The 22296-nt window shown below is 37.9% G+C and overlaps 1 protein-coding gene across 1 annotated transcript in view; it reads left to right on the top strand.

Annotated features, from left to right (window-relative positions):
• Positions 1–18426: 18426 nt before the first annotated feature.
• The window catches only part of klf12b (Kruppel-like factor 12b), a 262738-nt gene continuing 258868 nt past the window's right edge, over positions 18427–22296 (top strand). The window contains exon 1 of the mRNA XM_039745339.1: positions 18427–18535. The gene's annotated coding sequence lies outside the window, so the exon portion shown is untranslated. The remainder of the gene's footprint in view (positions 18536–22296) is intronic.

Below are 22296 nucleotides of genomic sequence, written 5' to 3'. Positions count from 1 at the left end.
TCACAACTAGGTAAAACGTGAATAGTAATGGTCCACATGCTTCTGTAAATGAGTTGACTATATACTTTAAAATACAAACTTAACGTTTGTGCTGATCCTAAGAATTTGCCATCCTAAGCAATTGCCTTCTGTGCCTCAGTGTTTGTCAGTCTTGTTTCTGTAGTACCCAGTTTGATCTTTGAGCCACATACTGGTTACTGAGGCATGATAAGGGAAAGATGCTAATGAAGAAGGCTGTAGGAACCATTTATTTTTTATAAACCTTTACTATAGTACGCTCTATCACAAAGTTCTTTTCAAATTAATGAAATATACAATATTTGAACATGTATTAACATGTGACCTTAAACCCCTTACTGAACCTAGTTTAGTGCTGAAGATATTTTGCAAATTTGTGTTATCAGGCTCCCCTTATTTGTGCTTTTAGTTGTGAGTGAGTTTTATTGGTCTTTTAGCTTTTTCACTTTGGTTTTTGCTCTTAGTTAAGCAGTTCTCCAACTTGCAGGGATAAAAACTTGGGGTTTGGGGGCAGGATTGGCAGACCAGCATCTGTAAAAAACTTCACACAGCTCTAATATGGCAGATAGGACTCCTTTATGTTCTCCACTGGAGTAGCTCTGTTGCAGCCACTCACAGGAAGGCTGCTCACACTATGAAGGGGATGGGGAAAAGCCCTCTGGAGCTTCATTCCCGGAAAAGTTGAAACCACCAGAGAGCCAATGGGGTGAGGGTTGTTGGGGATTGGAACTGGTGTGGTGCTGAGGTGTAGCCTCAGGTCACAATTTGAGGCGGCCCATCTGGGTAGGAGCATATTGTTTCTCCTACATGATGACCATCTTCCTCTGCAGTTGAAGATGCTTTGTAAACACTGGATTTCAGTGGCAGCACTCTCTGAGGAATGCAGGCTGGGTACCGGCTAGGTCTCTGTAGGTGGGTATACCTTTTATTGGTCTGGTTGCTCTGATATCTGTCATACTCAGGGAGTAGCTGCTGCTGTGTTGGATTGGCTCCTCCCTATAATCTCCGATCTTGCTCCTTTTAATGACCGTATTATGAGACTCAGATTAAGGCACTCTCTGGGTGTCTGGTCTCAGTGTATGCTCCGACCACAGTAAGTGATGTCTTGTTGAAGGATACATTTTATTTGCAACTTCACTCTGTGGTTGATGGGTGCCCAAAGGGTGATACACCTCTGTTCATGGGTGACTTCAATGCAACCAGTGGCAACTAGTGAAAGTCACTTCATCTTTAAAAAGGTCAGGGGCTGCAGATGGCTGGATCCTGGATCCAGTGTCCTGGAGGCTCCTTAAAAGCTAAAGTGTCTATAGATGTGGCCGGTTTTTGAATTCTCACCACAGACTTGTTGTTGCTACTCTGAAGATCCAGCTTAGGTCCAGTAGGCTATGACCTACTAGGTGAAAGAGGTTGGACCTGGCCAGACACCAAGATCAGGCTGTTTCTAATGCATTTGCCTGCAGTTGTGTGAGGAACTTGCAGACTTGGGTGCAACTGCTGATTCTAATGTGATGTAGGAGACCTTCTGTGATAACAACCATAAGGTTGCTGAGGGTTGTGTTGGTGTTGTCAGTGTTCCCGGAAGGAGGTATTTCATCTCGCAGGCCACCTTGGATATTATTGAGAGGAGTCACAGAGCACAACTTGATGGCAACTTTGGTCTGTACCGGGAACTTAGAAGGATGGCTGTGAGGGCACTGAGGGTAGATAAGGAGGCACTTGTCAGAGAAATCTGTGAGCAAGTGACACACCATCTGTTGTCTAGTGACCCAGGTCCCGCTTACAGAGGAATCAAAACATAACACACATCTGAATCTGTTCCTTGGAAAGTCATAGTCACAGCAAGTGATGAAACAGTCCTTACAGATGATGCTGCAGTTGTGACCTGCTGGGCTGGCTACTTTGAGCAGCTTTTTAAATATTATTCTCTGGCTGAAATTGGACATCTTCAGGTCTATGGTTCTTGAGTCTGATTCTCCAATTAGCTGTGAACCACCCAATCTCACTGAGATCGCACAGGTGGTGGTAGGGAACGCTGAAGGTAGAGAAGTCTGCAGGGATCTGTGGTATTCAGGGTGAAGTTCTCCAGGCCAGTGGTAAGGTTGTCCTCTTGTCATTGCAAGCAATCTTTGCTTCCATTTGGAAGATGGGCCTTATCCCAACTGACTGGAAAATGGGACTTCCCTATCTAGAAAGGAAAGGGTGATCACCTGGATTATGGCAACTACAGGTGGATACTGCTCTCAGTGCCAGGTAAGGTCATTGCTAGGGTCATCCTTAATAGGATCTGTTTGTACCAACTTGTCTGTGTCTCATTCAGTCATCCTGGTTTATTATTGGTACGACTACTAGATGTCCAATGGTAGACCACTGAGAGTTATGTGGTGGATATTGGGCATCACATGGTAACACCCCACTCCTGATCTTCATTCGAATGAAAGTTTAATGCAGTTCATAGGGGGGCCTCCCCACTCTTTGATTGAATGTAAGTTTCTCACAGCAATCAAATAAGTCCAAAGGTAAGAGTTCTGTCTTCAATGTTTTTGACATTATTTGCTGTTATACAGAATTGATTACTTTTGGCTTGTATTATGTCATAAAACTTTTTCTATCCATTGTGCATGCAGACATGAGGCTAAAAATGTTTCTCACTACAAACTACATTGGGTAAATAACATATATAAAATAAATCATTTTATAGTGGCATATACCTTTAAGATTCTGATCCCTGTAGTTTTCTCAGTATATTGCAGTTTCCTTTCACTTGCCAAAAGTGCCATTTTAAAATGCCCTTGTGTAACTATTTGAGTCTTTAAGTGTATGCATAGGTGTGCCCAGTGTTAATTTACCATTCCAGCCAATGCCATTTCCTGCCTTGTCTCCAAATCTGTCAAGATAGGTTTTGGTTCACTGTGACTCTGTCAGGCTAAATGTTTGAATGGGTGGATAAGCTACCAGTATGTATAAACCCTTTACTTTATTACTTGAGCTAAAATCAAGCATTATTTAAAAGATACTATACACATTGTACTACCTAGTGGTCCCAACATGCAATCAATAGAAAAGTTGAAAAGAGGGTGAACATTAAAAAGCAAAATACAAGACTTGAGAGTATTCAGTGAGTGCAGAGGCAGCAATTTGGGTGTGTGTTGAAAAGACTGACTAATATATAAAACAAAAACAAAAAGAATGCTTAACTTATAGAAAGTCTCTACTCTGGATTGCAGTGTAATTTGAAATATTTCAAGCTGAAATGCACATTTTACTTATTACATAGAACTTCTATTACCTCAATTGTCCTTGTAGATTTTCTTACAGATTTACTGAAGTTTCCCCACATTGACCTAAGACTTGTTTTCCTAAGTTACATTTTGTCAGGGAAAGTAAGCAAGGGTGAATATGCATATAGCTCAGGAATGCAGGGCAACTGGAAGAAGTGCAGAAGAAGTAGTTCCCAGAGTTTCAGAGGGCATTCCTCACCCGACAAGAGTTTTGTGCAATTGCAATAGAAATACACCTGGAATGAAGTTTAGCTCTGGGAGAAAGAATGAACATACTTAATAGAATTATGTATAAGTGGACTCTACATAAGAGATGGTATCTGAAACTTAGTAACCTGGCCCAGCATATTTGGAAGGATTTATTTTCTATTGTAAGCATTTGTTGCTAATGCTAATGATCTCTTTCTTGTTTGTCTGAGTACGATCACAACCTCATATTAGTCAATGTCCTTTTGAAAAGGTGTATCAAACTCCTGTGGTGGTCCTAATTTACACTCTAGGGTCTTTTTTGGTTATGCTGGACTTTCTATATTTGAAGTCTTCCTTCTTGTATATGTACTGCTATTTGCACTTCTGATACATCCTTACAATGAGAAAAGCACAATCACTGAGGCATCTGAAATATTACCCCTCATATAAGAGGGAATCCTTGTATCCATTCTTCTCATTCAGAAATAAAAAGGATGGTGTCTTTATCAACAAAACGTTTAATGGAAGGGAAGTACAAATCGGAGAACACATTGCACAAAGAAACAGAACATGACCAAAACCTTGCTGACTCTATAGGCCTAGTCTCTCCCCTTGTCTAGTGGGATAACTTGGCCCCAACATCACCACAGTGTCAATGTAGTCAAGTGTCAAATCCCACCTCTCTCTTTTTCTCTCTGTTTTTTTCTCTTTTTTCTTAGTTCTGCCTGCCAGTTGTGTGTTCTTTAACTCCCATCCCAACTCTAAACTCAAATTGCCCCTGCCTGTGAAGTATATTTAAGCCTCATCCTTAGATCACTTCTAGCCAGTCCCCTGAATCATTTCTGGGGATGCAATATAATTTTCGTAGAAACATCAGACTAGAACTACATCTAGCATTACTTGATGTCCTTACACCAATGAGTCTTCATCTGCTCTTCTTCTGCCAGGACTTTTAAGTCATTTTTCCAACCGCCTCTTCTGTTAGAGGGACAACACAGTATCATATTTTCCATTCTGAGACCATGTGCCTTCTATCAGCCAAGAGGTATTACAATCTCTTACATCTCCTTTCTGGTCTACTTTTGTCAGAGCCCCAACCATTAGTTCGATCAAATGTCCCCTAGTGTCCTGGGGAAAATTGCATGTGTCTATCCCAGTGACAACACACTGGCATGTATGTCAACACTTCTTATGGTCTCTCTCTCTCTTTCTGTCTCTCTGACCTGCTGGTTTTCTGCATGACTTGATCCTACTTTGCCTCATCTTGTAGGCGCTTGCAGTCCTACTTATAAATTTCATCAAATCATAATGTGCTTATTAGGCACCTCCTATAATTTATTTTTATATTACACAGTAAACTTTTTTTAACATGATGTACCATTAACAGTTAATGTGTTAAGGTTTAATGTACTGTTATTTTAAAAAAAAGAAAGAAGTGCACAGTTTCCAGCTTGCAAGATATGTGATCTTTAGATTGCCTTCCAAAGACATGTGCTGGACGTTTTCCTCTATTCGATATCAATGATGGGTGGAGCAGATCTGGAGACATAAGGTCCTGAAGGAGCTTATTGCATAGAAACTCAATGTCTTTTCTCATGTTTATTTACCATGTAATCCTACATTAATATTTTACACTTTGCCTGGTCTTTTTGTTTTATTTCTATGTGCTTGAAACTTTGACCCTTTAACAGTGAAAATTCAAAGTTCTTCACCAACTAATAACAAGTATAAAGTAGAAAACCTGACTTTATTTCAAACTCCCCTATTACTTTAATTATTGTTGAGTAATGGTAAACTTTATTCAGTTATCACTATACCCTCCTGATACACTGATACAACTGAATCTTCTGTGCCAACCCAATGGAATCCACCTTCCCCTTTTGCAAAGTCGAAATGTTTTAAATACAAGCTGGTTTGTGATGGCCTGTGTTGGCTGCAGCTTCCATGTTCTTTTTGAACTCAGGGCTGTCAATAGTCATGACCAAGATGAGCTGGGCAATGAGGACACAGAACCAACAAGTGTAGTGCAAAGTGCAGTGTTTTTATTCAACAAAGCCAAACTGCAAATAGTAAATAATAAATAAACAAATAAATAATCACAATAAAAACAGGTGTTCATATGGAGGTTAAAAAAGACAATAAATAAATAAACATTAAGTAATCCAATTGTAAAAAAAAGGTTAAAAACACTGGAAGAATCCACCCATTAAAATTCTATGAGCCACAGTGCTTCCTGCTAAAATCTGACATCTCCTTCCTTTTGGGGTCTCTGCAGCCAGAGGAGACATCAAGCAAAAGGTATTGTCAACCTTTAAAACTGGCTTGGGTCCCTGTCATCAATTAGCATTCTGCTGGAGTCCCCCCAGAGTGGTAGGTCACTCCTTCTCCTGGTGCACTCAGGAGTGACCCCTGCCTCCTGAACAACGGCTGTGTGCTCCTCTCTCTCTCCTCTCACATTTCCAACTGCCTACTTCCTCTCCACAACAGTGTTGGCTCCAACACACTTCTGCCAATTCTTTTTTTTCAATCACTTTCCCTTTATCTACAATCTTCTCTGTTTTCATCATTTTAGTTTGTCTCCGCTCTTTCCGCTCAGGCTTTCCATACTAATGTGGTACAGGTGCTACTATCACAGACCCCATAGCACTAATGAGGGAACTGACTCAACCACACATGTCTGCATGTCAGTGTTTGGCCAGCCAGTTCCCCATCAACACCACAGAGCCACTCACAACCGTCTGGAGCCCAAGTACTCCGTTTTCATTTATTAAAAACTATGCATCACCATGGACCACTGTCTTGCGATTTACCACTTGGTTGTTTACTACACGTGGGTGCTAACCCATAGTTGAAAAAGACCTACAAAATAATGCATTTGTTAGGTAAATAGTAGCCATAACTCCAGGCTGCAAGATTTCTTTTGACATTCAAAACATTATGAGTCCTAAATTATTTACATATTTGGCTGACTCCTTAATTTGGGCTAGACAGTGTTGCTCCTGAAGGGATGTAGTGGCTGCAGGTTTTTGTTTCAACCTAATTGCTTAATTAGAAACCAATCCTCATCAATCTCAGATCTTATCTAATTTTATGTCTTGTTAATCTGCAATGTTAGGTTCTTATATCTTGGATTTTTTTGCTTGCCAAGAATATTATCCAAATGATTTGAAGTCTAAAATATATAATTTTCAGTCTGTCACATATTTCTCTTAAGTACTTAATAAAATTAAATAATGCATGATGAATCCACACAGGTGTAAATGGAAACAAGTTAGATAAAGAACTGCTGGCTACTTTATTATTTTTATTAAAAACACAGAATATAGCTGTTTAAGACTGAAATAAGCAATTAAGGGATGGGATCCTTAACAAGTGAGACCAATAAAATGAAACAGAAAAATGTCACTTGAGTAATAAGTGCTTCATTAGCAATAACTGACTTCTCATTAAGAAAATGGGTTGGAACAAAAACCTGAAACCACTGTGGCCTTCCAGGACCAACGTTACCTACCCCTGCCTTAACCCAAGGAGACTTTAGATACAATTGTTTACATTTCTTTTTTTTTTTGTTGTTCCAATTGGAGCACAGACAGATGACGTGACTTTTGGATGGTCACACAGTGTCAATAGTGTGATTTGAAGCCGCAAAATCAGGGATTGAAGTCCAAAGCCTTAACCACTGTGCCACACTGCCCATTTTATAACAATAGATATGTATAAGAGAGAATACAAAATGATTACAAAAATGTATTATCATGGCAGGATTGACCTATTATACCTTGATGTGAGCACATCTTGGGTCAAGTCTGATATTCTAAACATTTACAAGAACTTATTGCTAAAAGGCAAGGATATCCCATTATATACATATATTGTTTGAGGTGATCAGCATAAACATAATACCATACCTAAAACCAAATAGTCTCCTCTAATATTTATCTTTACAATATCTAGCTACACAGTTTAACAATTTTTGTTTCTGCGGAAAAAAAATTTGGCTGCATGTTTCATGGGCTAGTTGTTGGGGCAGGCATACCTGGGTAGTCCTAATTATGCAGCATGATTAAATGCAATGTGAAATAGTTTGTGGTAATCATAATTATAATGCATTATTCCACTCTCTAAATGAAATTGAATCAGTAGTCAATTTCATAACTTTTTACATCTTTAGCCAAAGTTACTTATGAAACAACTCATTTATCTATCCATTAGACAACAATTCTTGATGATGGTTATACTAACAACAAGCAGAGCTTGATTCACACATTCCCAGCAACAAATTCCATCTTTTACTATGGTATTCCCAGTTATCCCAAGTCACCTGCAATGCTTACAGCATTTCACAAGTCTGTTTTGAGACTTCTTTACAGCCTTATTCGCCTGATGCAAGATGCACCCAGGAGGGAAACTATTTCAAATGTCCAGGCAACATCAGTTTGTTCTTTTCACTCTGAGAAGCAAAGGCTATCCGTCAATGTCTCGCTTGATTGCTGAGCTTCCCACTCTGTCTCAGAGAATAACCCTACCAATTCTCTGGAGAATCCTAATTTTGACAACTTTGGCTGATGATTGCAGCCTTATCTTCACTACCCACAGTTTACAACCAGAGGGTGATGTAAACATAAATTAACTGATAAATTCAGAGCTTCGACTTTAGCAGCAAAGTGTGCTACAGTGACTACAGATATACATAGATGAAGGAAAATAAATATTTAAAAAGGGCCAAACAGTGAGAAAAGAGCATAAAGACATACATGTGACAAATAATATTGTGTAGTGCATGATGTAAGGTACTAGCAATCGGGAACATTCATGCAATATAGGAGGTAATTGAAAACAAAATACTTGTGAACAATTATATGTGATTTACATACCTTTTCCAATTATATGAACTCAACAGGAAAAGATTATTAACTGTTCGCTATCTATGGGGTATATATAGTGTAAGCAGTGTTGTTGGGCATTCTACAGTAGATCAAACAACTTCAGAAGTCAGTAGCAGAGATGTGAAAATGATTTAATATTAGATGGGAAGTCAATAAAGACAGGTCTTTGGAGTTGTAGTAGTAGTGTGGTAAAAGTGGTACAGCAAATTTCTTACATCCCTGTAATACAGCTAAACACATTTTTTTGAGCTAAGACTATTTCAGCATTCTAAACCAGCTGTAACCAGTCAGTAGATATTCAGAAATAGATCACTAAATCAAGAATTATAATAGCCCTAACAATAAGTGTTGAAAGCTGGGCTATGTTTCTTCAGGATTGTATAGAGAGGAAGAACCAGATACTGAATTATTAAGTTAGGTGTTTTACTGTCGTAGAGATGCAGGATTCAAGGGTCAGGCTACTGTCAAATGTGACTCAAAGGCTGGTGACAGAGGACACTGATATCACTTTACAAAAAATGATACTCAATGACAAGAAGTCAACTTTTATCATCTTGTTGCATAATCCCACATACTTATTAGTAGATCAGCTATGTTTGTACAATTGTACAATGCTGGAGGACCATCCATATAGTCAAGACATTTACAGTAGGTATGTTATGCAGGTAGGCAGTTTTAATATAAGGGGTCTGCCTTTAGAGGCAATTTTCCGCAGAGCTGGATGTCATTGGTGTTGAGGTGGATTCATATTGGACAATAGAAGCATGCAGACCTTACAGAAAATAGACAGAATCATGAAGATGGAACAGAGCTGGATTCAACATCAAATACTATCTTACAGCGTCTTCATAACATGTTCAATAACATAATAAAAATAAAGTAGACCACTCCTTTGCAGTGCTCATATTGAGCAAAATCAGATCAACAACTAGAAAGTGGACACAGGTCTCACTCTGCAAAACCACATAGATGTATGGTATGGCTTTTACAAGTAACAGTGATGACAGCAGCAAGTACTTTGGCAACATCTGTCTAAAAACATTTCAGAACACACTATCATATAGTAGGCTTTTCTAAATCTACAGACTAAGCCTATTTGATGACTATTACAATATTTTCAAAATATTTTGGTCAGGCCAATGAGGTGGTACACTTTTCCTTGGCTTAGTGCATCTTCCAGTCTTCTCACTATATGTTTCAGGTATTGAAGTGATCTTAGTCAAACAAAGTGACCCAATATGTCCCAGAATTTCTCCCAGTTTTGGCAGTGTTCCATCCATTTTTGATGAGTGGTATAATAGTTTTTCATAATATCACAAAGGACATGTATTTGTAATTTTACAAAGTCTTGCGCCTCATCCACAACACCACCTATCTTTAGGAAAAACTTCTTGTAATACTATGTGACGGTTCTTACCTTTAACCATGCCCTTTATCAGACAGCAACATCACTTCTTTGCAATATTGTTTTTGGCATGAAAATTCTGGTGGAGCCACATTAGAATTTTCCTATATCTGTGCATACTTTAACATTTACAGCACATTAACTTACATAACTAATAATGGCTGTCCATAATGTTCATGTACCTTTCACGTCACAAAAAAATCAATCAAACAATGGGATGCTGGTCTTGGTCTGTCTCAACTGGCATCAGATCATAGTGACATTATCATCATCTGACAAAATACAACAATATAGATTTAAACAATGAGTAAAATGAGAGCATCGCAACCACCCACTCCTCAGGAAACCCTATTGGTCATGACATGTCTAAACTGAAATGGCAACACCTCAGGATTAGAAGTGAACTGGTTTGAGGTGAAAAAAGATAAGCCACAATAACATGGATAGAGCTTACAGAATACACACACTGCATGACTTGAACCTCTCACTGCCTGTCCAGCAGCAATGTTAATTACTGTTAACTATAATGTGTTTGCTGGTCAATGCAAGGCCAGAAAACAACTGAATAAATTATTTTTCTGTACAGGTATATGTACTGGTTGTTCCTTCAGCCAGATCCTTAGCTTCTTTGAAACTGGGGCATCATACTTTTGGATTATTTCTTAGAAAGTGGAAGGAGCACTTGAAGCTTTTCTTGGTTCCTTTTCAAAATTTGCTGCAGTCCTTTTCAGATTTGGATGAAAATTAATTTCTTGTAAACAATGAATTTCTGGTATTGATCTTCTTTCTTTTTTTCAAATTAATACCATTAAGGAGACCAATGGTACTAGACTTGCATACCTCTTCACTAGTATGTGCTATTTTGACAACTGGGAAACGCTTGATCCAGGAGAACAGATGACCAGCCACTGTAGCCCTCCAACTCCTGTGTATTAAAGCATTTTATAATAGGGCACCTTGTGGGACGGGAACCTTAGTTCATATCCACACACTGTTTTTGCATGTTTTATAAACTTTGTTAAACAAAACCTGCCCAATTTTCCTAATCTCCCACCTACCTCTATGCCACAAAAAATATTGATCAGTCTCAGACAGCATCTCCGTAATATATAAAACCATTTTACAGTCCCTCCCCTTTAAAGATCCAAAAGTACAGTGGGAAAAGGATCTCTCACTCAACATCTCAGAAAAGGAGTGGTAGGCAGCAATGCACAGAATTTACTCGCACTCTAAATGTGCAAAGCATACAATTATTCAACTTAAAATTATATATCGAGCACATCTATCTCATTTAAAATTGTCCAAAATGTTTCCAGGGCAAGATCCAACCTGTGAACGTTGCAATCAAAGTCCAGCCTCATTGGGCCACATGTTTTGGGCCTGCACCAAATCGTCGAAACTACTTTCATACAGCTTTGGTTTCACTATCTCTCCTAACCCATTAACAGCTGTTTTTGGTGTACTTCCAGATGGGCTTAAAGTGGAGAAGGCCAAACAAACTATAATTGCCTTTACTGCACTATTGGCACGTAGACTTATCTTGCTCAACTGGAAGAATCCTAACTCTACTATATTAAGTCAGTAAGTAACTGATGTTATATACTATTTGAAACTGGAAAAAATCTAATTTTCACTTAGAGGATCTGTACAAAACCTTTTCAAAACCTGCCAGGATCTAATCAATAACTTTTTAGAATAAGCATTTTAATTGAGGAAGCAAATTCTCCCCCCTCTTTTTTTACTCTATTATTTTTATTAATTTATTAATTTATCTTTTTACTTATTTTTACTAGCTTAAAGTTTTATTCTGCTGGCCTAGCTCTCTTTCTCAAGGGTGAGGCTTGATTTGTTTCAAACCAAGTCTTGTAAAACCTGACTTATTTGTATGGAATGGTATTTAATTTTAATAAAATCAATAAAATCCAAAAAAGAGGAGTGTGCCATGTGAAGGACAGGCACTGCACCCTGTAGTACTATGACTCTAAAATTGTATTATCTGGATTAAGCAAACAAATAGATGGACTAATAAAGCACCTAATTTGCCAGGCTGAACAATTTGTACATGTAATATCTATATTTTATTAAAGGTACATACAATTTTTTAAATGTTTCTTACTTTAAAGTTTTATTGAAAAACAATTGCTAAATTCTAATGATACAAATTACCTTTATTAAGACACTTAATATATCGTACATTATTTCCTTTCAGATAAAGATACAATTCTTTTAAAATGAGTAAGGTAAGAGCTGGCAAACAGAGGTTAATGGCTATGAAATCTGTTTCTGGTTCTAAAGGACTTCCAGATTTGGAAACACTCCCACATCCAAGTTTAGTTGTTGACACTAGATATGATCAATTTGAGTTAGTGTCAGTGTGTGTATGAGTGTGCCCTAAATTGGATTGGTGTGCCATACTGGGTTTGTTCCAGCCATAATAAGCCCCAGCACTCTACAACCCTGTAATGGATGAGCTGAGATTGGAAAATAGCTAACTGGATGAATGGCTTAGGATACTATCAAAATTAAACAGAACTAGAAAACTAAAGGTTGCATCCCTAAACTTTCTTTCCTTGTGTTTCAATGTAACAGCTCATTATATTGCTAAAAACACACACGACATAAGTAAACTAAAGTACCTAAATTCACAGCATTGCATATTTTAAACATATTTATATCTATTCTTTATATACTTTACATTTACCTGCATTCATGAAAAAAGCATAATGCTGATCACACATTACCACACATAGTGTGACCTTGTAAAAATTCTAAAAATGAAAAAACAAAAAATGATTGCCTCTTTTCCACACTATCCTGTGTTTCATTTTGAAAGACATTTTGACTGATTTTGTCATAAACCTCTCAAGCCTACCATCTAAGTGACTGACATGCATCTTCCTTCTTTCTTCCAAGATTAATAAAGGATCAAACCTTCCAGGGCTCGATGAATTTGTGCTAACAGAAAAGGTATTGGCAATGTTGGTTTACAGACATAACATGGAGCTTTTGAATTCTGGACAATGAAATATTGCTGTTGAAAAATGAAAGATGTGACCAGAAACATGGGTGATTAAGGGTTTCGCCATTGAGCCTACTGAACTTTGCTCATTCCTAGTAACTAATTGACCTGAATGAGTTATCAGGATGATTAGTGAAGGAAAACGAAAAGATGCTACAGGTTCAGTGTTACAATATTTTACCTAGCTTTATTTTAAAAAGCATGGGGTGCACCATAGCTTCAGTTCATGTTTCTCTTCCATCTTCTGTATATTATTTTCATTAGTGCTTAAACGTTAAAATGTTTCAAGTACTGTAACTGCTTGGCTAAATGTTGTTTTTGCTGATGTGTTACTGTGCTTTAAGTGTGAACTTAAAATTAAATAATTAGAATAAGCACGGTCTATGGAAAATATTGGCATTTAGTTTCTCAGATGTAGAAGCCTATATTTTTCCTTTTTTGTTTCTAAACAGGTCTTAAACATGAGCCCCCTTTGATGGGCAGATACTAATAACATTTTGTATTATAAGTGAACGGAAACTTAATTGTATATGAAACCTCCCCACGTTCATAATTAGTAGTTTTTAAATGAAAAGGAAAAGAAAAAGAAACAAGCATAATTTCAGAGCTTCTTCTTCTTTTGGTTGCTTTTGTTAGGGGTTGCCACAGCGGATCATCTTCTTCCATATCGTCCTGTCTTCTGCATCTTGCTCTGTTACACCCACCACCTGCATGTCCTCTCACAACATCCATATCCTTGCACTTTTGTTTTAATGTTTTAAATATATGAACTATAGTTTACTTAGATGGTGTGGCCTAGAGACCATGCCATTAGGTTGTAGACCACAAAAATGCTAATTCAGGCCCATAATGTAATTCACTCATTGAGCAGGGAGCCACTTAAAGTTGTTGTGATTGGATAAATAACCTTGGGAAGATGTTGCCCTCAGACAAGGGGCTATAAGAAACACTTCTACTGAATAATTTGTTGGCTGAAAGTGCTCAGCATTAGTGTGTCAGAGAGAGGATATGAAGTATTGTTCATAATGGCACTCAGTTTTGTTTTAATTGTCTCATTTGCTTCAACCTTCAGATGGTCCAGAGTGCATCCCATAACTGAGTATGATATTTTAATTAGCTTGCTAATGTAGTAGGCCTCTCTTGAAGTAATGGTATCAGCCCAGCACACCACAGGATAGAAAATTGCACTGGCCATCATAGAGTTGTAGAAAATGTGAAGGATGTCACTTCCCACAATAAATGAACACATTGTGATTGTTGCCTCTCTGAGCAAACAACACATTAACATAACATTTTTACTTGTTGTTTTGCACTCTAGTAATATTCTTAGTGAAATTTACTATGTAGAAAGGAATTTACAGGTGAGACACTTCTAAATGTTAATCTGAATATTTCCTTTCAATTACTTTCTGCCATTCACCTGCATGTTCAGTAACATTTCTTGTGTGTTTCATTTTTTGATAAGAATTAACAAGTTACAGCAGGTTATATGAGATCCATAGTCACTTCAGAGATGTGAACTGACAGATACCAGACAGTAAGCCCTAGATGTGACACTAGTGTATTGCAGAGTGCACACACACACGCACATACACACACACACAGTACAGCACAGCTAATTAGAGACACCAGTCAACCTACGGAATGTCTTTGGATTGACAGAGGAAACTGGAGTTCCCATAGGAATTAAAATATGGAAATGAGGAATAGATGCAAACTCTGTGCAGATGGCACCCTTAGCCTGGTATCAAACTGTGGTCCAGATACTGAAAGGTGGCACTTCTAGATGCATCACTTTACTATATTTGACTCTGCATGTTTTCTTTGAATCTTAACATTCAGTCCTGAAACAGGAAAACAAGAACTCCAATAAAACAAGGGGTTTGATTAAAGACAGGAATTAGCTACTGTTTATGAGATTTATTGCATTGGAGCCTGCAGACACTCTGGGTCTCTTGGAGCCAATCGAATTATTAACAGGTAAACATCTATTTCCCCTCACTGCATGAGTGTGTTACTGAGAAACAAATATACTCTTAATATAAAATGATTATGTTTGAAATTTGTATTGTACCATGCTAACAATGTTCACTGACAAAGCATTCCTCCTGAAAAAGTATATCAAAATTAAAAAAAAACCCAAAAATCACATTTAAAACAGATGTCTGATTTTTACTACTATACTAGTAAAACAAGCATTCAGTTACAGAAAGCCAGAATAGTGAGTCCAAGTACAAAACATAGAAGCGTAAGATAATTATTAAACATTGCTTCCACTTTACTTAAATGATGCCTGTTACTAAAACTCTCATACACAAAGTTTCTCCACCTAAAAGAATAAACATAATGAAACCAAGCAATTATTTGCAATTTCTTTATAGTAATTAGAAAAATTTGGCCTTCTGCTTTTAAAATAATAGAGTTTTGCAAACAATCTTTTTTGTAATTCTGTATCAATACTTGTATACAAATGAAACTTTCTTTTTTATAAAACAGAAAAGCAATTGAATTTTTATCATCTGCATTACAACAACAGGGGAACGACAGAACAGAATATCAACAAGCGTAGCCAACCTAATAAAGCCTACACCACAGTTCAATTTTAAACTGAAGTGTCTTTTCTGTGAAGAGTCTGAGTTCTCCAAGGGTGCTCATCTTGTTCCTCCACAAGCTGAGTCTCTTTCAGTCTAAATACATTGTACTAATTTGATTGCTGACATCAAATGTCCACGGTGGCCTGTATACACATTTTAATGTACAGGTCTTTCCTAAGGTTGGTTACTGTATTGAGACCATTGGGAGATAGGATCTTATACATTTAATTTTAAAATAAACTATACAACTATTTAAAGTAGACAATTCAAAGTATACATCCGGGATTGACTGAAATTTACTGTGAGTGTGGAACCCATCACTAGACCATCTCACTTTCAAGTCGCAGTACCACTTATCTCTCCCTGAATTGGCTTAGAACTGTATTAGAGTGACATCCTTATGCCAGTTATTTTAGAACAATTACTCCCTGGACATGTCTGATTTTTTTTTTTCTCATCATTTTATTGATTATCTTCAGTTTACTTAATTCACTTAGCTGATTACCACAATAATATGCTATTTCCCTGTTAACAGGATGGGCACTTCTGAAAATAACATTAAAAAAGATAATGTATACTCATTGATGACTCTCAGCTTTGTCAGTGTTCATCCATTTCTCTCTTCTATTTTTTATTTGAACAGAATATAATTAGAGAGATGCATGGAAAGACATACTGTACAGACCATCCAATAAAAGTGTAAGTGCAGTGCGATACAGCATTGCAGAAAAAACTCAGGGTTGCTTAAGTGCGATCTTTTTTATTTATTTTTATTATAATCTAGTAAGCTAGTATCAAGATTCAAGATGTTGTCCTTTTGTGTTATTTTAATTTCTTTGACAGTTATTACCAATGATTTCATGATTATTGACATTTTTGTGGTGATTACTATATCTATTGTATATACTCTGATAGACATTGAGCCATATAGTGGGTTATGTGTGATGTAATGGTGGAAATCAAATTTAGACAGAAATGCATGTTAAGGAGTATCTTAACTTTGTTTAAAACAAAAGACTCTGCTTAAGGAACCATTTTTGAAAACATAAAATCCTCAGAAAATTATTTCAGGTTTTGACTAAGGTATTGATAATGACTTTGAGTTTTCTTTTTCACTTTGGAGAAGTCTGACAATTTCTAATCTTTGGTGTTTTGACCTTTGCTTCAGTCTGAATACCTTTTTTTAGTTTGTTCTTTAAATCTCTGCTGCTCAGAACTCACATCCATCATGGTCATTAATCTTGAGGTCAAACAAGCACTACTGCTAGGTAGCCACTAAGCCAGAACAAGGCTAACACTTGACACTCCGCTTTGCTGAAAATATTAAAACTGAAACAAACAAAGCATGTGTTTAGACAGAAGGAAATAATGTTTTGAGTAAAATTTTGCCATCTGCATAAGTACATAGGCTAAAACAAGTAAGAGAATCACAATGTCACAACAGCCTAATTAAGATATTAGCACAAATTCCAAGCACAAAGTTGGAAATGTCCTAATAGGTCCTAGTAACCTTCTAAATAAACAAGTAAAACAAAACATTTAATTGCAGTTGGAGGCTCCAAATTTGCACACCCTCCATATCCTGCGTAGTTAAATCAGTGCTAGGAAATTTCATGGTTTATTCTAGGAATATTCATAAAAAAAGAAAAGAAAATTAACACCTTTTTCAATGCAATTGGAGCCCAATCAATTTACCTTACTTTATCTTAACTTTACTTATTTAGCTGATGCCTTTATCCAAGGCAGCTTACAACATTTATGATACAACTGGTTACATTTCTTTTGGTTTTCCAGTTGGAGCACAGGCAGGTCAAGTGACTTGCCCATGGTCACAGTGTCTGCACATTTACCTTTACAGTATATTTACTTTTTTGGGGTGATGCCTTTATCCAAGGTGACGTACGACATCTGAGATACAATTGTTACAGTTCTTTTATTTTTGTCCAGTTGTTATGTACCCTCCATAACCAGCCTACAAAATAGTAGTCCAATCAGTGCTTGAATAGTTAATTAGGACACCCCCTAATAACACAAAATTAGCTCAATATACTGGATATGGTATTTATTTACCAATAATACATATACAATATATACATAAACATCTATACTGCAAATAAATACAATTATAGGTATACAAATAAATAAAGAAAATTATATGTATATAAATAGGCAATCATGTAAACAGAAAGAGAACATAAAGTAGCAGGATTACAATCAATGGGGTTATTGCACATATTAATATGTAAAAGTGGTTTCAGTAAATACTCATTACATCCAAAGGAAAATAAAATCAAACTTTGAACAAAATAGCGCAAGCCGTTGTCGCCAGTCACCGACATCTGACATCACGCCGTCTGTGCTGCCGCCTCTTGCGTCGCCCCTTGAGGGCGTTTCAGCTCCTAAGCCGTCACCTAGGGACTTAGCGACAAAGTGGAACACGACACATTTTCGTATGTCTATTTATTGTCCAAATTTCGCACACGTAAGAAATTGTTATAATAGTTCACTCTTCCAGAGGTACTCGGCTGCGACAATGACAGCTTGACTTGGTGTCTTCTCTTGCTTAGGCGCTACAGTAGCTTCCAGATCTTAAAGCAATGCGTCGCTCAAAGCGGAGTCCCGTCGGAGTAACCCAACCCAGCCGTCGGAGTAACCCAGCCCAGGGCCGCCCCTCCACCCTACGAGCTAGATGACCACGCCCCCCTGCAATTCGATGCACGCTGCTAAAGCTTCACTACATTGTCCGCTCTTGTTTATGGACCCCCGCCTACCGGCCCACCCTACATTTAGAGGATCATGTGACTTTGGCAAGTCATTTGCAAGTACAACAGTTCTCTGTAAGGCCCTCATTCATTTCCTAAGAGCTGCGCTGAGCAGCTGAGTGAGTGAGTGAGTGAGTGAGTGAGTGAGAGAGAGAGAGAGAGAGAGAGAGAGAGGGTGACACAGAGAAGGAGGGGTGGAGGGAAATCGCATTCACGAGAGAGAGAGAGAGAGAGAGCGAGCGAGCGAGCGAGCGAGGGGGGCGCGCGTAGTCGCGCGCGCGTGTGTGTGTGTGAGAGAGAGAGAGAGTGTGTGTGTGGGGAGAGAGAGAGAGGAGACTCTAAAGGAAGGAAAACAGTTTTCTTCAGCTCTGCAGCCTTGACAAGGTCTGTACCCTTTATGGATTTATGTTCCGTCTGTCTATTCGTCTGTCTCTCTTTGAAACCCGGCCATAAGTGAATTCGGGGACAAAAGCCATTTCGTCACTTGAGTGGTCTTTTGGTTTTGTTTTTCTTTTTTTCAGTGACGTTACTGCGCGCGTGTGCCAACACACAGGAAAATACCTTTTCGAATAATAGCCACTCATAATAATAAAAACGCATGCTGCTTGGCTGGCGCACGGAGGTGAGGGCATTCTGCATTGAAAAAAGTGGCCGGCTGGTGGTGCAACCGCGGGGGAGCTATTGTGCATCTGGAGGGGGCGAGTTCGGTGCAGTTGAGTCTCCGCAAAATCCTAAGTGGCTCTGTGCAATTGGCAATGAGTAGCTCTTAGGTGGCGGGTGTCCACCCACTACTTTCTCACACGCCCACCCGCCTCCCTCATAAATTTATTATGGAAAACTTTCCTCACTGTGGCAGCATTTGTTTTTGTGCTCGTTCTTTAACCGAATTGCTTCCAAAACAATACAGTAGCACCAAGAAGCAGGTTGTCTGTAATGAGTTAAATATTTTAGACGGGGGACAAGGGGCTCTTACTTGTCATCCTTGATGCTTTTGTTCTACTATTACAGTCATTGATATTGATGGGTCCCTGTCACAGGCAACAGTGCACCATTCATGGAAGTAGCTGAAGGCTGGCCCTTGGCTGTTATTTTCAATTAAAGTGGACCTGGGCAGCGCTGACAGTTGAAGGCGGCAGCAGCAGGAGAGATAATTCAGAGGCAGCCCTGGATCTGCTGCCTGGCCCCCAGAGCTTGGTGTAATGTGAAAACTGAGTTGTGACCTCGGTGACATTAGACTGTGTTAATGCAGAGCTTGTGTGGAGAGCGTAGTTAACTCTGCTCCTGGTGTTAACTCTGTCCTAGCATGACAGACACAATTCTACTATGGGAACAACCGGTCCCTGCTTGGTCAGCTTCCTCAGATACTGCCAGAGACACTGGATTTCTGCCAGGGTGCCTTGGAAAGCTGCAAAGGAGACTTGTGTTGTCTGCTTTTTTATTTGTTGACAGATTCCATAAATGGTCAGCACCTTTCTGTGAGATATGGTCAAGTTTGATTTCAAGAAATGCACCATGTACTCGCCCAGCTTCAGCATCATTTATATATTTATTCATTAGTGCCTCTGGTTGATGGTGTACTCCGAGTTCTCTCGCTCTGAAACACTCCAAGGGCTAAGGAAAAATTGAATGAGATGATGATTTTCAGTAAAAGTTATTGCTGTCATGGTAACCCACACCCGTTGTTCTGTTCTTGGTCTAATAGAGCATTTAAAGTTAAGAAATGAAGCACATATTTATTTGAGTGCTTTTGGTTTGCGCATGTAATGATGTACAGTACATTTTTTAATACATACTGTATTACAATAGTTCTGTTTTTTAAAGTGAACTTACAACAATGCATTCACTCCTATGTAAACAAGCATTAAAAACATTAATAATATTGCAGAGCTATAAATGATTCCTATTTTCCAGGGTGATATTATGAAGTCATTGCATTATAGCAAAGCAAATTCTGCAGTATTATGACATGAGAGAGTGCTTTATAGAATGCCCTTGACGATAGCTATGGGAGAGCAGTTTCTGTTTGCACGTCTGACTGGTGCTCTGTCTAATCATCCTAGCCACTCATGTTCTTAAGCATATGCATAAGGAATAATAGCTGAGGTAAGTCCAATTGCTTCCCTTTGTGACTATGTCTCAGCCTCAGCTGTTTTTCCCAAGACTTCATACAATTTCAGTCATTGTCTTTGACTGCAGATGCCATCTGAGGTTGCCTAGGATATTTTTGATTCAGGTTATTGCTATTGAATACCTGTTCTGCCACTCCCAGTGTTGGATGTAGTCTCAGACCACATTACCAGGACTGGATTCAAGATCATTGTCTCTTGGTGCAATATTTGCTTTTCATCACTGTCAAAACTGGATTTAACCCAAGTGATGTACTCCCAGGACTGGACACAAATGATGCCAGACATTCCTTGGATGACAGTGAGTTTAATAGATCCGGAACTGGATGTATTTTGAGACTGGGCTGGAGTTTGTACCAAAAGCTAATACGACTGCATGTAGTATCAGGTACATCTGACAACTTTTCAAATTTAAGGGAGTGTTAGGACTGGATTTATTGTAGCTTGAACTAAACACTCTTAGAAGTGGGTACTCCCAGCGTAGTGGTCACTTGCAGGTATTCCAACATCGTTGTTTGTTTAAGAAACTTTGTGAACTGGATGCATTTTTCAGCTTTCTGTTTTAAGTTGTGTGAAACTGGATGCCAATTTAGAATTATCTAGAACCAGAGTTATCAATTTTCTTTCAACTACTGCAAAAATCTAATTTAGAAAAACTTAATCGTATATTTAGTATGCATTTGATTTTTCTTCAATTTACTTCAGGCTTTTCTCATGTTTGGTTAACTGGCAACATAAAACTGACCCAATGTGAGTTTACCCTGTGAGAAACTGACATCTCTTGTAGTGTTGGCTTCACCATCTCCCAAATGCTTTCAATATAGAAAATGTAAGAATAACTGCCAAGCTTTCATTATCTACACAGTTAATAGTTTAGCATTTGTCTGAAATATGAAGTGAGTTTGTATAAACCATTAAACTGATACAGTAATGACTCTTTTTTTTGACACTTGCACACATCTGCATTCACATTGGACCAATTTAGAATTGCAGTTTCATCTAACTTACGTGCGTGGGGCTGTGGGAGGAATACCAGAGTGGCTGAAGAAAAATCTGTAGACACCAGAGAGTTAATGGCAAAGAGTGGAATTCATGTGAGATCCATGAGGCGGCAGCGCTAGCCACTGCCCCAGAGTTCCACCAGTATGTGTTTATTTGTAATTATTATCACTGCACTTTTTCCTCCTTATAGAGTGCATTGTTCCAGTAGCCAGATATTTCTTAGAGCTCGATTACACTAATAAATTCTAGTTGTTTTTGCCAGTTAAATCAGATGTGTCCTGTTATTTCAGTTATGCACTGCCAAAAATGTGTCGTATGTTTCAAGAGCATCAGCAGTCTTTTCTCATTGAAAACCCAGTATTGTGTTAACATAATTTGTGACAATCAACAGGCAGGCTTTTCAAGCAGGATTGAAGAATTTATTGAAACAAGATGATGCAGGATAAATGGTGAACAGCATTTTCATACTTTGGGCCTATTTTCCCAGTATCCTTCTGACAAATATCTATAAAGTTTTATTTAACATTTCAGTGTTAAAAGTCAGTAATTATTGAAAGAGCACACCATCACAAAGTGCATAGAAGTTGGAAGATACAATATAACATCATTCAATACCTTTTAATATTCACAGAAAGTAATTTAAAAATCATATATATATATATACACTTTATATCAAAATTAACAGATAATATATGGGAAAAGAAAGATTTTATGGGATGACGACAGTATAATCGGTATTCGTTTAATTGGTACAGAATATTCATATTAGAGATAATATTAAACTGAATGTGTTTTCTTTATTATCAGTAATAAATAAGCTACTTTGGCTGGTTTAATTCAAAGCGTACAGTGTGCCAATATGCGAACAAAAGGAATACCAAATGTAATAAAACAACAAAAGGTTTTGCTAGATAAAGTGGTGAAAAAATGTAAACTTGTGCCATCTCATTGTCCCTTACCCTGCTTAATTTCAGTAATTGTTCACTTAAGATCTGTTGATGTCCTTTTGATTTAGTC

This window comes from Polypterus senegalus, chromosome 2, assembly GCF_016835505.1.
Source record: "Polypterus senegalus isolate Bchr_013 chromosome 2, ASM1683550v1, whole genome shotgun sequence".
Lineage (NCBI taxonomy): Eukaryota > Metazoa > Chordata > Cladistia > Polypteriformes > Polypteridae > Polypterus > Polypterus senegalus.
Note: the sequence above shows the minus strand (reverse complement) of the source record. Positions and strands in the feature narration are given on the sequence as shown.